The following is an 11,785-nucleotide window of genomic DNA, read 5'->3' as shown; positions in this document are numbered from 1 at the left end:
CGGGGCGAAGACAGGTGGCGGTGAGGGGACGGACAGACATAGACAAACAGACAGACACGCATAGAACGAGACAAATAGAGACAGACACACAAACATATAGACACACACACACACACACACACACACACACACACACACACACACACACACACCTGTACAATCTAATAACTCCCATTTACATTTACATTACTACTATTACGTCCTTTACCATTTAATATATTATCCCATCATTGCAACTGTATCGTATTTTACTTCAGTTTTATTATTTTTATTTAGTTATTCATATATTGATCTTTATTTTTATTATTTATTTATTTATTTATTTATTTATTTTATTTTATTTTTTTTATTTTTTTTTATTTTTTTTTATTTATTTTTTTATTTTTTTTGCTGGAAAGGAGACAGTTCCAGGACACCCATTTAAGAGGAAACAAATGACACTCGAATGATCTGAATTTCGACCATGAATTTCCCCTCATTTCCGGCACTAAAGCATCAGGTTACCATATACTTCAACGCTCCGACAAGCCACAACTTCCCTTTTTTAATATACCCATCGTCATCGCTTCACCACCAACACATTCCCGTCCTCTCTCCCGTGTATTGCGTTACCATGAATTCTCCCTCATCTCCACCGCTAAAATATCAGGTTACCATACATTCGCTCCCGCCCAAATAGCATTATCACACATTTCCCTTGAATAAATGACCAACGCGTTACACACGTTAAACTGTTACACAGAGTCAGGTGGAGGGGTGGAATTTGACTCTGTGACAGGGCGAGATGGAGTACAATGACATCAGAAAGAAAAATGGCGGGAAAACGTTGAGAGAAATAGAACCTCAGTAGGGACAAAATAAACGATACCTAACATCAGTGAGTAGCGTGCTTTTTTTCATTATTTTCATTTTTTGTGTGTGCCCTTGAGCTGTCTCCTTTGCTGTAAAAAATAAAAATAAACATAGAACTTTGTAGCGAGATGATATTCGATAGAACCTTTGAAGAAGAAAGTTGGAGTACGCTAAAATAAGGGAACCAAGTGGAAGTATAAAACTAAAACAATGGGAGACAGAATGTTATCGCTTAGAAACAAAAATAAAACCAGGTGGAGACGAGATTAAAACATGTACAGGAGCAGGATGGAATACAACACTGACATCGGCAAACGAGGAGAAACACACATTTAGAAAACCCTCTCATACAATGGCTTAAAAATCGCTAATGATGACGATGACGAACCTTAAACTAACACACAAACACACACGCTAAAGGAGGGAAGCAGGATGGAATACAACACTAACATCAGAGGAGAAACACACATTAAGAAAAACCTATCATACAACGGCTTCAAAATTACTAATGATGACAATGACGAACCTTAAACTAACCCTCACACAAAGCCATCACACCCACGCTAAAGAACCCGGAACATATAACACAATGGTAATCTTTTCCGCGCTCTTGAAACCCGCCTGGAAAAATCTGACCTATTCCACGCACTCCGGGAAAGCTGAAGTCTCGACCCGCGGCTGCAGAAGCGATTAAATATTTCCCTAACTTCTTCATCTTATAACATATTAACGGTGTATTTTGACAGGCCGTGGGCGGGAAGAGGAAGGGAAGGAGATAGAAGCGGAGGGGAAGGGAGGGGAAGGGAAAGGAAGGGCAGGGGATGGGACAGGGCGGCGGGGAGGGAGGGAGAGCCTGAATAAAGAATTAAATGAAAACAAGCCTGAAAAGAACGCTGGAAAGGACTCGCTCTTTTCTCATAAATGCGTGATGAGGGTGAAATGAGTAGCGGGAGAGCCTCTTGGTGTGTGTGCGTGCGTGTGTGTGGGAGAGAGAGAGAGAGGGGAAGGGGTCTGTATCTGTTTGTCTCTCTACTTCTGTCTGCTTGTCTGTCTGTCTGTCTGTCCGGTTGGTTGGCTAGTGGGGTAATGCGTCCGTGATCGTGTGGTTAAATTTAAAGCTTGGGATTGTAATGTGGCCATGTACTGTATGTTATGGTGTTTTATAAAGGAAACAATATGGTGCGGCCTTACTAATGTCTGTGCGTATGTGTGTAAGAGGAGAGGTCTGTGTCTATCTGTCTGTGATGCCGTGGTAAAATTTAAAGGTTGTGAGAGTAAGGAGAATAGGGCGACCATGTACGGTGTTGCTGTAATGGAAACGCTATGGGGGTGCGGCCTGCTAATGTGGTTACCGTGATGTGGCTGCCGGTAATGCTGTTTCTGGGATGAAGCCGAGGGTGTTTTTCGTTTTGTTTCGGCATCATCCTGTTATCTCGATGGGGGGAGCGTGTTGCACCTTCTCTACCTTGCACACACACACACACACACACACACACACACACACACACACACTTTTAGCTCTTTTTCCACTCCTTTTGCTCTTTCGTTTAGCCTTTTTTGCTTATTAATTTACCCTTCATATCAGCCCTTCTTTTTCTCTTATTGTGTTTGTTCTAGCTGTGTGGGGTTTCTGTATTCCCGTGGCTATAGGTGTGGTGTGTGTCCTGGTGTGGCTATGGGAATGCAGTGTGTCTATTATGGTATGGCTATAGGTATGTGGTGTGTGTGTGTACTGATGTGACTGTGTGGGATGTGGTTGTGCTAGTGTGGCTTTGTGTGTGGCTCTACTAGTAATGTGGCAATACCTTCGATTATGTTGTAGAAGTATAGAGTCTGTTATTATGTGGCAATGGGTGCGGTGTTTCTGTACGGGTATGGCTATGGTAAAATGGTATGACTGAACTGGCATGGCTCTGGTAGTGTGGATATGTGTCTGTACTAATGTGGGTAAAGTGTGTGGTGTGTTTTTGTACTAATGTGACTTTGGTAGTGTTATGTGTCTACTGGTACGGCTATGATAGTGTAGTGTGTCTGTACTAGTGTGGCTCTGGTAGTGTGGCTGTGTCTGTGTGGCTGCAGTGCTATGGCTGATAAATTTAAGTCGTCTATCATTGTACAAGTAAATTATGGCTTCTAGTTTATCTCTGTCCGCTAATGTTGATGCTGAGGCAGAGATTAACGCGTGAGAGAGAGAGAGAGCGGCACATTGACCACGCCCTTGCACACACTTAAATAAAGCTGAACATCCGGAATGCAACATTTGAACTGACTTACGTGAAAAAATATATTATTAAATTCTGACGGGGCGAAACTGACGTGTGTGTGTGTGTGTGTGTGTGTGTGTGTGTGTGTGTGTGTGTGTGTGTGTGTGTGTGTGTGTGTGTGTGTCCAGGCTGTCAGAAACTAGTCATGATGTATTAGTCAATCCCAGAATTTCGCTGAACATGACATTTTTTTTCCCTTTTTCCTCTACGTGACTTTATGTGTGTGTGTGTGTGTGTGTGTGTGTGTGTGTGTGTGTGTGTGTGTGTGTGTGTGTGTGTGTGTCTTTTTTACCCCCCCCCCTCTCTCTCTCTCTCTCTCTCTCTCTCTCTCTCTCTCTCTCTCTCTCTCTCTCTCTTCCGTCAAAATCCCACCCAATTTTCTTTTTCTCATTTCTCTGCATTTCTCTGAGATTCCTTTCCTATCCCTCACTTCATATCTCTCCATCTCTCTCTCTCTCTCTCTCTCTCTCTCTCTCTCATCATCCCTTTCCTTCCTTCCTATCCTCTCTATCCTTCCTTTGACTCGCCTTACTCCTCCTCCTCCCCCTCCTTCTACTCCTCAGCCACATCCTCACCTCCCTTCTCCCCGTCCTCCTCCATCTCCTCCTCCTCCTCCTCTTGTGGCCCCAGCTGCGGCAGTAATGACTGAAGGCCCACCGCTGACCCTCCCTCGCCCCTGACCCCCGGACATGCCCCACGTAACGCCATGACGCCCAGTCCTCGCGTGTGAATCGATCGCCAAGATAAATGTCTGGCAAATTTTCGCAGAGATCCTTCGTTTGGCTGGCGACTCCTGGGCGCCTCGTCGCTCCCTGCCCCTTCTCCCTTCTCCCCGTGCGCCTCCTCCCATCGCACCTCGCCGGGGTAGGGGAAGGAGGCCCTGACGAAGATATATGAGCCTATACATCGCAGATATCAACACTACCTGCTCCCCTTCGGCTAATCGACATCCTCTGACGCTCTCGCTTCCCTGCGCATGCGCCGCCCGGGGTCCCAGGTCGCATTGTCCCGGCCCCTGCCAGCCATTCAGCCGCTTGGTACGGCACCGTTGAGTAGCCAATCAGATCTCTCCTTCTCGCAGCCCAGTACCGTTCCGAGATTGTTATTGGTCGACGCGGCGATGGTGTTGATATTGACGGATCAAGCGACGGTGTCCTAATGAATGGGTGAAATTTTCGGAGGGTGCCGTTTCGCCACAGTCCCCGCCCCCCCCTAAGCGCTCTCTCCTGCCAAGGGGCGAGTGTGTGTCACGGAGAGGGTGACGCGCTGGGCGACTTGTGACCAGAGAGAGCCGCCGCCGCCGCCGCTGCCCGCCTCTACCCCCTGTTGCTGCCGCCCCTGCTATCGACTTTGGTTAAATACAAGACCAAGTGAGATCGGGGCGCAGTTTTGAAGTGTCACCCGAAGACTGTTGGGCCGAGTCGTCACCTTCGTCATCCCCGCCACCCAGCAACACTCACGAACCTGCCGCTTGAAAATTCTTGAAAAAGTTGGGTGAACGGAACCACTGCCTGTCCCCATTTGTCTTGATAGAAAGTCTTGACGAGATGGCAAGATGAATGAGTGAGATTTAGTGCCCAGTTTGCCCCGCCCCTTGAGAAAGAGAGAGAGCCATCATGAGGTGGTGACTGACAGAAAATGAGGAGGACACCAAGTTATTATTCATGAAATCAGCGTTTAAACGACACGATCTGTTAGGCCGTAAGTATGAACGAGACAGCAGCCTTTCTCTCCCTTCCTCACCGTGCATGTTTTGTGTTGGAGCCGGTGATACACACACTACCTTCCTCCCCCTCCCCTCCCCCTACACCCCCACTAACCCCCCCTCTCCCCCACACCCCCAACCCTCTTCTTATGTATACCTGTCCATTACACGATTTGTGATATATAAAAAAGCATTCTTCAAGTGATTCCTATAATGCTGAAGTAGTCAAGTGTGGCACATATATGGATTTTATGATGATTTACTATACTATATGTGTGTGTTGTTTATAATGAGAAACTAATAGTAATAAGCTGAAAGTCTTTGGTGCGCGAGGTACAGCGTCATACCTAGTCTTTGTTTGTTGTGAGTACTGTTATTACCGCCACGACGATGAGTCTTGGCCCTGTGTGTGGTTGTTTTGTCACTGCTGTTTGTTCCTCACTACAATCATCGCCCTGACTCTTATCCTTCTTCACACGTCAACTCGGCGCCGTGTGTGCCAATGCTGTCACTCTAAAGCCTTCTTCATGACATTTGAGAAGCCTTTGTTGTGTTGCTTAAAGCCCTTCCGAAAGGTAAATAGAAAAATGAAGAGAATTTTACAGTGGAACAGGGATGCTATAAATATCAATGAAAATCAACCTTTGTGTTGCTCAAAGCCCTTCCGAAAGGTAAATAGAAAAAGGAAGAGAATTTTACAGTGGAACAGGGATGCTATAAATATCAATGAAAATCAACCTTTGTGTTGCTTAAAGCCCTTCCGAAAGGTAAATAGAAAAGGGAAGATAATTTTACAGTGGAACAGGGATGCTATAAATATCAATGAAAATCAACCTTTGTGTTGCTTAAAGCCCTTCCGAAAGGTACATAGAATAAGGGAGGAGATTTTTACAGTGGAAAAGGGAAATCAATTGAGGTCTACTTAGATCCATTCCAAAAGGTAAATAGAAGAGGAAAGGCAAGAGATTTTCACCGTGGAACAGGGATGCTATAAATATTAATTGAAACCTGTCTTTGTGTAGCTTAAAGCCCCCCGAAAGGTAAATACAGGATAAAAAAGAGAGGAGATTTTACAGTGGAACAGGGATGGTATAAATATTCATCCAAATCTATTTTTTGAGTCGCTTCCGAAAGGCAAATATGAGAGAAAAGAAAGATATTTGACAGTGGAACACGGATGATATAAGAATATTCATAGCCATCTCAAAGAACTATTTAACCTTCGCTACCTTTGTGACGCGTAAGGCCCCTCCGAGGAAAATACAACAATAAAAAGAGAAATGACAGCGGGACAGGGACGCTATACAAACATTTACAGGGATCACAAAGAACCATTCCCCATCGGTGCTCGCAAACACTGGACGCTGTAAAACGACACAGATAGGCAGGACACTTATCTCCCTCGCCTCCACGCAAACGTTGGGGCACAAATCAATAGCGATCACCAGAACACACCGACGGGGAAAAAACGTTGACGCTACCAAGGCCCAGGTGGACGGGGATTCTCAAATAAGCAATACGACAAAGTGAAGCCTCCTATGAACGCTTTGATGGCTATGGGCAATACCGACTATACATTTTTACTATTATATCTGCCAAGTAAATAGTAAGTAAACAATAGTAAACAACCTATCTTTTTTTTTATCCATTATTAAAGCCTTATCGTTTGCTTTGGCGTCTTGCGAGCTGCCTATAGATAATTTAATGGCTATAGACAATATTGACTTTTATTTTTTGCCACTATCTCTGCCTAGTTAATAATTTTATGGAACTATCATCTTTTTCTCTTCTAAATTATCGCACTATTGTTTGTCTTATGGCCAGTGTAGATATATTAATGGCTATAGATAACACAGAGCACACTTTTTATACCATTATCTCTACCTGTTAATGGTTTTCTATAACACTAGCAAATTTTATCCATAACTAAAGCACTAAATTTTTTATCATGGCGTCTAGCTGGCTGGAAGACTTGTACACAAAGGCCTTGGACAGGAAACAACACAAGCAGAACAGACTGATAGGAAGAGCGTGAACTATGCATAGGGAAGTGTTTTTGTCCCCCATCCAAGACACAAACACACACAAACAGGCCATCCACGCCTCAGGGCGCTGCACTACCCTCGGCTTGGTGGACAAAACAACACAAGCGAAACAGACTGATAGATAGAACGTCAACCGTACATAAGGAAGTGTTGCTGTATCTCCCAATTAAGACACACACACACACACACACACACACACACACAGACCATCCACGCCTTGGGACGCTGCATTACCCTCGGCTTGGTGTCTCGGCGGCATTTTCCTTCACGCGCCCAGAGAGGATCGCTTGAATATGTAAATGCCGAGAGCCAATACTCATGCAAACACCCTCCTCGGCTGCCCACGCGCCCACGCCGGGGACAGGAAAGGAAAACTGGGGACACGGGGAATGGGACGTGTTGGGAATAGATAAAAAGGAGGTGTATTTGTTCTGTGGACGAGGAATTGTTTACATGTGCGCCATCTTTGAATTTCCCCGCGTCAGTTGTGGGTTTGGCGCCATCTTGAGGCTGTTCATGAAAGCTCCGAAGGCCGCAATACATCTTACTTATATTTCAGTTATCTCTAGTTAGTTATCTTAGGTATATTCAGTTAGTTATCTTTAGTCAGTTATCTTGAGGCTGTTAATTAAAGTTCCGAAGGCTATAATGGAATTTACTTATATGAACGTCTATATCACACGCATTTTAAGGGGAACTAAAAGAAACTATCCGCGCGCAGAATCTTCAAATATCTCGCACCAAGGTGACTGATCAACGCCATCTCGCGGTTCTAACGGAACTTAAAGGCGAGTCCACGATTTATTTATACCAGCATCGTGTGAACTTATGACATTATTTCTTTAAGGTTACTGCAGTCGATTCTTTAAGACGTGTGGTGTGTGTGTGTGTGTGTGTTTGTGTGTGTAATCTGCTCTGCGACAAGGCGGCGGGAGATTAGTCCTTATTATTGCCTGGATTACGGTCTATTATTGCACGGATTAACTTGCTTCTCTCCTTCACATCACGAGGAGTCAGGAGTGACAAGCATGATCCGGGTGGAGGAAAGGAGGAAAGACTGGAAGAAAAAGACGCAGGGAAAGAGGGAAGGAGGGAGGGATATGGTGGGAGAAAAGGGAGTAAGGTGGAGGCGCCTTGCTGGAGGAAAAAGAAGGAGAGAGAGAGAGAGAGAGAGAGAGAATGGTGAGAAAAGGGAGTGAGGTGGAGACGGCTTGCTGGAGGAAAAAGACGGAGGAAAGGAGGGAGGGAAGGAGGGGGAAAAAGGTAAAAAAAAAAAAAGCAGCAGCTAATAGTTGGTAGGGAAGGAAAAAAGTTGGAGGAGGAGGAGGATTAAAAGGGAGAGACTGAGGAGGAGGAGAAGGGAGAAAGTTGTTGAGGGATGGAAAGTAAGAATGAAGCTAAAGAAAAATAAGTGCATGGAGGATTGGAAACAGGGAGAAAGGGGAGAGAAGGAAAGAGGTAAAGAAAGAAAAAGGAATGGATGCTAAAACAAAAGACAATAGGGAGGAAAGGAGGGGAGAAAGGAGATGACAAAGGAACAAGGAAGGGGAGAGTGAAGAGGGAGGGAAGAAGAAAGAGACAAGGAAGGAGTGAACGGTGGGAAGAGGAAGGAGTGAAGAAAGGACAAGGAAGGAGGGAGAGAGCGATGAGGAAGGGAGGGAGGGAAGAGAAGGACAAGGGAGGAAGGAGAAAGCAAATGAGAGAGGGAAGCAGAGAAGAAAGGGAACATTAGAGGAAGGAGAAAACGGTGAGGGAGGGAAGGAGAGAAGAAAGACAAAAAATAAGAAAGAAAAACAAAAGAGGGAAGCAGAAAAGAAGAGGAACAAGAGAGGAAGGAGAACACGATGAGGAAGGGAGGGAGAGAAAAGAAAGGAGCAAGGAGAGAAAAATAGAAAGGTGAGGGAGGGAAGGAAAGAAGAATGGCGCAAGGAAGAAGACAGCGGTGAGGAAGGTAAGGAGAGGAGGAGAAGGCGGTAAGGGAGGGAAGGACAGAAGGGAGGAACAAGAAAACAGAGCAGTGAGGGAGGAAAGGAGGCAAGAGAGAAGGACAAGGAAGGGAGGAGCGGGCGGTGAAGAGCTTCAGTATTGCTCCTGAACGGTACTAAAAAGGAGTCTTAGGAGAATATTAACCCCCCTTGATGGGAAGAGCGTGCATGCTGATGGCGTGATTTGCCGGGAGGGGAGGCCACGCGCGCCGGCGGCCACGCACACACACCACGTGGAGGACTGACCAGTGACATCAAGAACGCAGTCAGCCAGTCAGTCAATCAGCCAGTCAGTTAGGTACCCAGTCAGTTAGCAAATCATTAAGCCAGTCAGTCAGTCAGCCAGTCAGTTAGGTACCCAGTCAGTTAGCAAATCATTAAGCCAGTCAGTCAGTCAGCCAATCATTCAGGTAGTCAATCAGTCAGCCAAATATTTAATCATTAACTATATTACCTGGAAACTTCGTCCGTTGGAATGTTCGTTATACAGAAATAAAATATCTTTCCCTAAAATCATTACTCTATATTGAGCAAGAATTTTTAAACGCCACTTCTGACATTTAATTACCTACGTTTATTTTTTTCTTTGTGCAATGGACGCCAAAACGCTTCGGCCACAGTAGCATCAGAGCGCGAAGCCATTCAGAGCGTCACGCAGAGTAGCCATCGCAGACTTTATCGCCAAGGGGACGCGAGGGTCGGAAGACTTCAATAACGGCTTGGAACACGTCTGTGATCGCGCTCCGGTCGAATTCCAGCTTCAAACGCCTCACGGTTTCTTTACGTCGGGAAAATGAATCTCTGAAACGATCGGCAGCAAACATCTGAGGGAATTCGAGGAGCGGCGCCCCCCGGCCTCGCTCGCGGCTGCTTCGTTTGGAACATTCGGATAATTGGAGTTCGAAACAATTGAGACTTTTTCCCCCTATTTTTACGTTTTTCCGAGGATTTGTTGTGGAAATACATTTTATTCTCGGTGGATAGTTGGCAGTGGACAGCTTGTTGTTTTATTCCATTTATTCCTTCGACGGGAGCTATTTTTATTTGACCGGTAAATTCTGAAAGGTAAATTCGAAAGCTGGTTGGCGCGAACAAAGAAATACAACGAATACAACAATGGCGATACGTAAATGGGAGATAAATTAAACAAGTAAATCCGCCAGAAAGAGAAACAAAGGGAAAACTGAGAGTAGGCCATGATGTTGAAGTGTGTGTGTGTGTGTGTGTGTGTGTGTGTTCAGATGAATCACCAAACATCAAAAGGATTCACTGCAACGCCTTCCCTGTGCATCCCTTCTTCCTCCCTTCCTCCTCGCCCTCCCTGCCTATCCCTCCCTTCCTCCCTCCCTTGCTTCCTCATCCGTCGCTCTAATTGGTCAAGGGGAGGCCCAAGCGGCTGCCTTCTGACTGGTGGATGTGCGGCGTAGCGTCACATCCCACCCACACACCACACCCACATACCACCCACGTCCCCGCCCACCACCGCCCTCACCCACACACACGCCCGGTCCGTCACTCAGCCGCCGCTACGCAAATCCAGTTACGCCGACAACGAGTCAGATTCTGGCAAACTCCGATTTTCCGGTTTAATTCTGCCGCATGCGTCGGTTGGAGGGTTGGAAGAGACGGTGGATGGGGTGAGGGAGGGACGGGTCGAGAATAGTTGAGTTTCCCGTACAATGCTGCGAGCTTCGACGTTTCCTTTTGTGGCGTTCTGGGACCGTATTCTAACACTCCAGCGCCCAAGCACACATATTTGACAAGCATTTCCTAGGTATTTTTTGCATTTCCATGGGTCGTTTTATAGCCCTGGTGGTAGTTTGACCCTACTTCTGTAACGTGAACGTAAAAAAACACTCATGAAAACCTGATTAATGTCCTTTTCGGCCTTTGGAAATTGTTGACGTGAGAGGCCGGAGCGTCTGAGAATGCCGACCCTGGTTTTCTGTTAGTCTCCCTCTCTCTGCCTCTCTGGGTCTTTGATGTCCCGTTTTCTTTGCCGGTAAGTGTGCTAGAGGAGGCTTCTTCTGGCCCGGTAATGTTTGTTTGCTGTGTCCTTCTTCCACTTCTTAGTCACTTCGCGTTGTCTTGTAATTACGATAAAACAACAACTCAGTGATTTTCCTTTGATTAATATGACTTTCAAGGATCTTTTAGCTATTGAGCAATCGTTCTTGAAGCTTTACTATGCGATAAATGATACCTTGGTTACCATGGGAAAATGTGTCTAAAACTATGACTTGAGATGATAATGACACAAGGCTTATGATAATGACGAAGGCGAATAAAAAGATAGAATGAAAAGAATATTGAATAAGTAAAGGTAAATATAGCTAAGAGGGTGCCTGTGAATGGTTATACAGACATTATACTAAAAAAAAGACTAGGTGGATAGATTGAAAAATGAAAGGCTGTATCTAAAACGGACTTATATAAATGCAAAAGGAAACGAAACAAAAAAATAAGGAAGATAGAAAAGTAAAACTAAAAATAGCTAAGAGAGTACTTGTGAATAGCGATGCAGACTTAATTATGAAAAAAAAAAGTTGAAGTTGAAAATGAAAGGCTGTATCTAAAAAGAAACTATATAAATGCACAAGTAGATAAAACCCTAAGAAACAGAATAAAGAGAAAAAAAGAGAGAAAAAAAAAAGATCAATAAACGTTCAAAGCAAAAACTGAAAAATGGCGCCATCAGCCTCTAAGAATCACTATTAGGGTGAGCGCGGGCGCCGCTTTCTCGGCCTGACGCGCGCCTTTACACCTGAGGGATGACGAGTGTTAGGCCGCAGCGCCGAGCCTCCGCGCCATTAAGCGAGTTTAGCAACACTATCGGCGACCATCCGTCTCGCTTCGTCCTCAACCCGCGACGCCCAAATCACCACACGAAAGGACCCCCGTGCTCCATAAAACAACGAAGGCAACGCAACTCAA

At 45.4% G+C, this 11,785-nt stretch overlaps 1 long non-coding RNA gene across 1 annotated transcript; it reads left to right on the top strand.

Moving 5' to 3' along the window:
- Positions 1–8,146: 8,146 nt before the first annotated feature.
- LOC127010291 (uncharacterized) lies at positions 8,147–11,504 on the top strand. The gene is made up of 2 exons (XR_007763032.1): positions 8,147–9,149; positions 9,206–11,504. It is a non-coding gene; the product is annotated as an uncharacterized LOC127010291 (long non-coding RNA).
- The last annotated feature ends 281 nt before the right edge of the window (positions 11,505–11,785 follow it).

Source organism: Eriocheir sinensis, chromosome 43 (assembly GCF_024679095.1).
Source record: "Eriocheir sinensis breed Jianghai 21 chromosome 43, ASM2467909v1, whole genome shotgun sequence".
Taxonomy (NCBI): domain Eukaryota; kingdom Metazoa; phylum Arthropoda; class Malacostraca; order Decapoda; family Varunidae; genus Eriocheir; species Eriocheir sinensis.
Note: the sequence above shows the minus strand (reverse complement) of the source record. Positions and strands in the feature narration are given on the sequence as shown.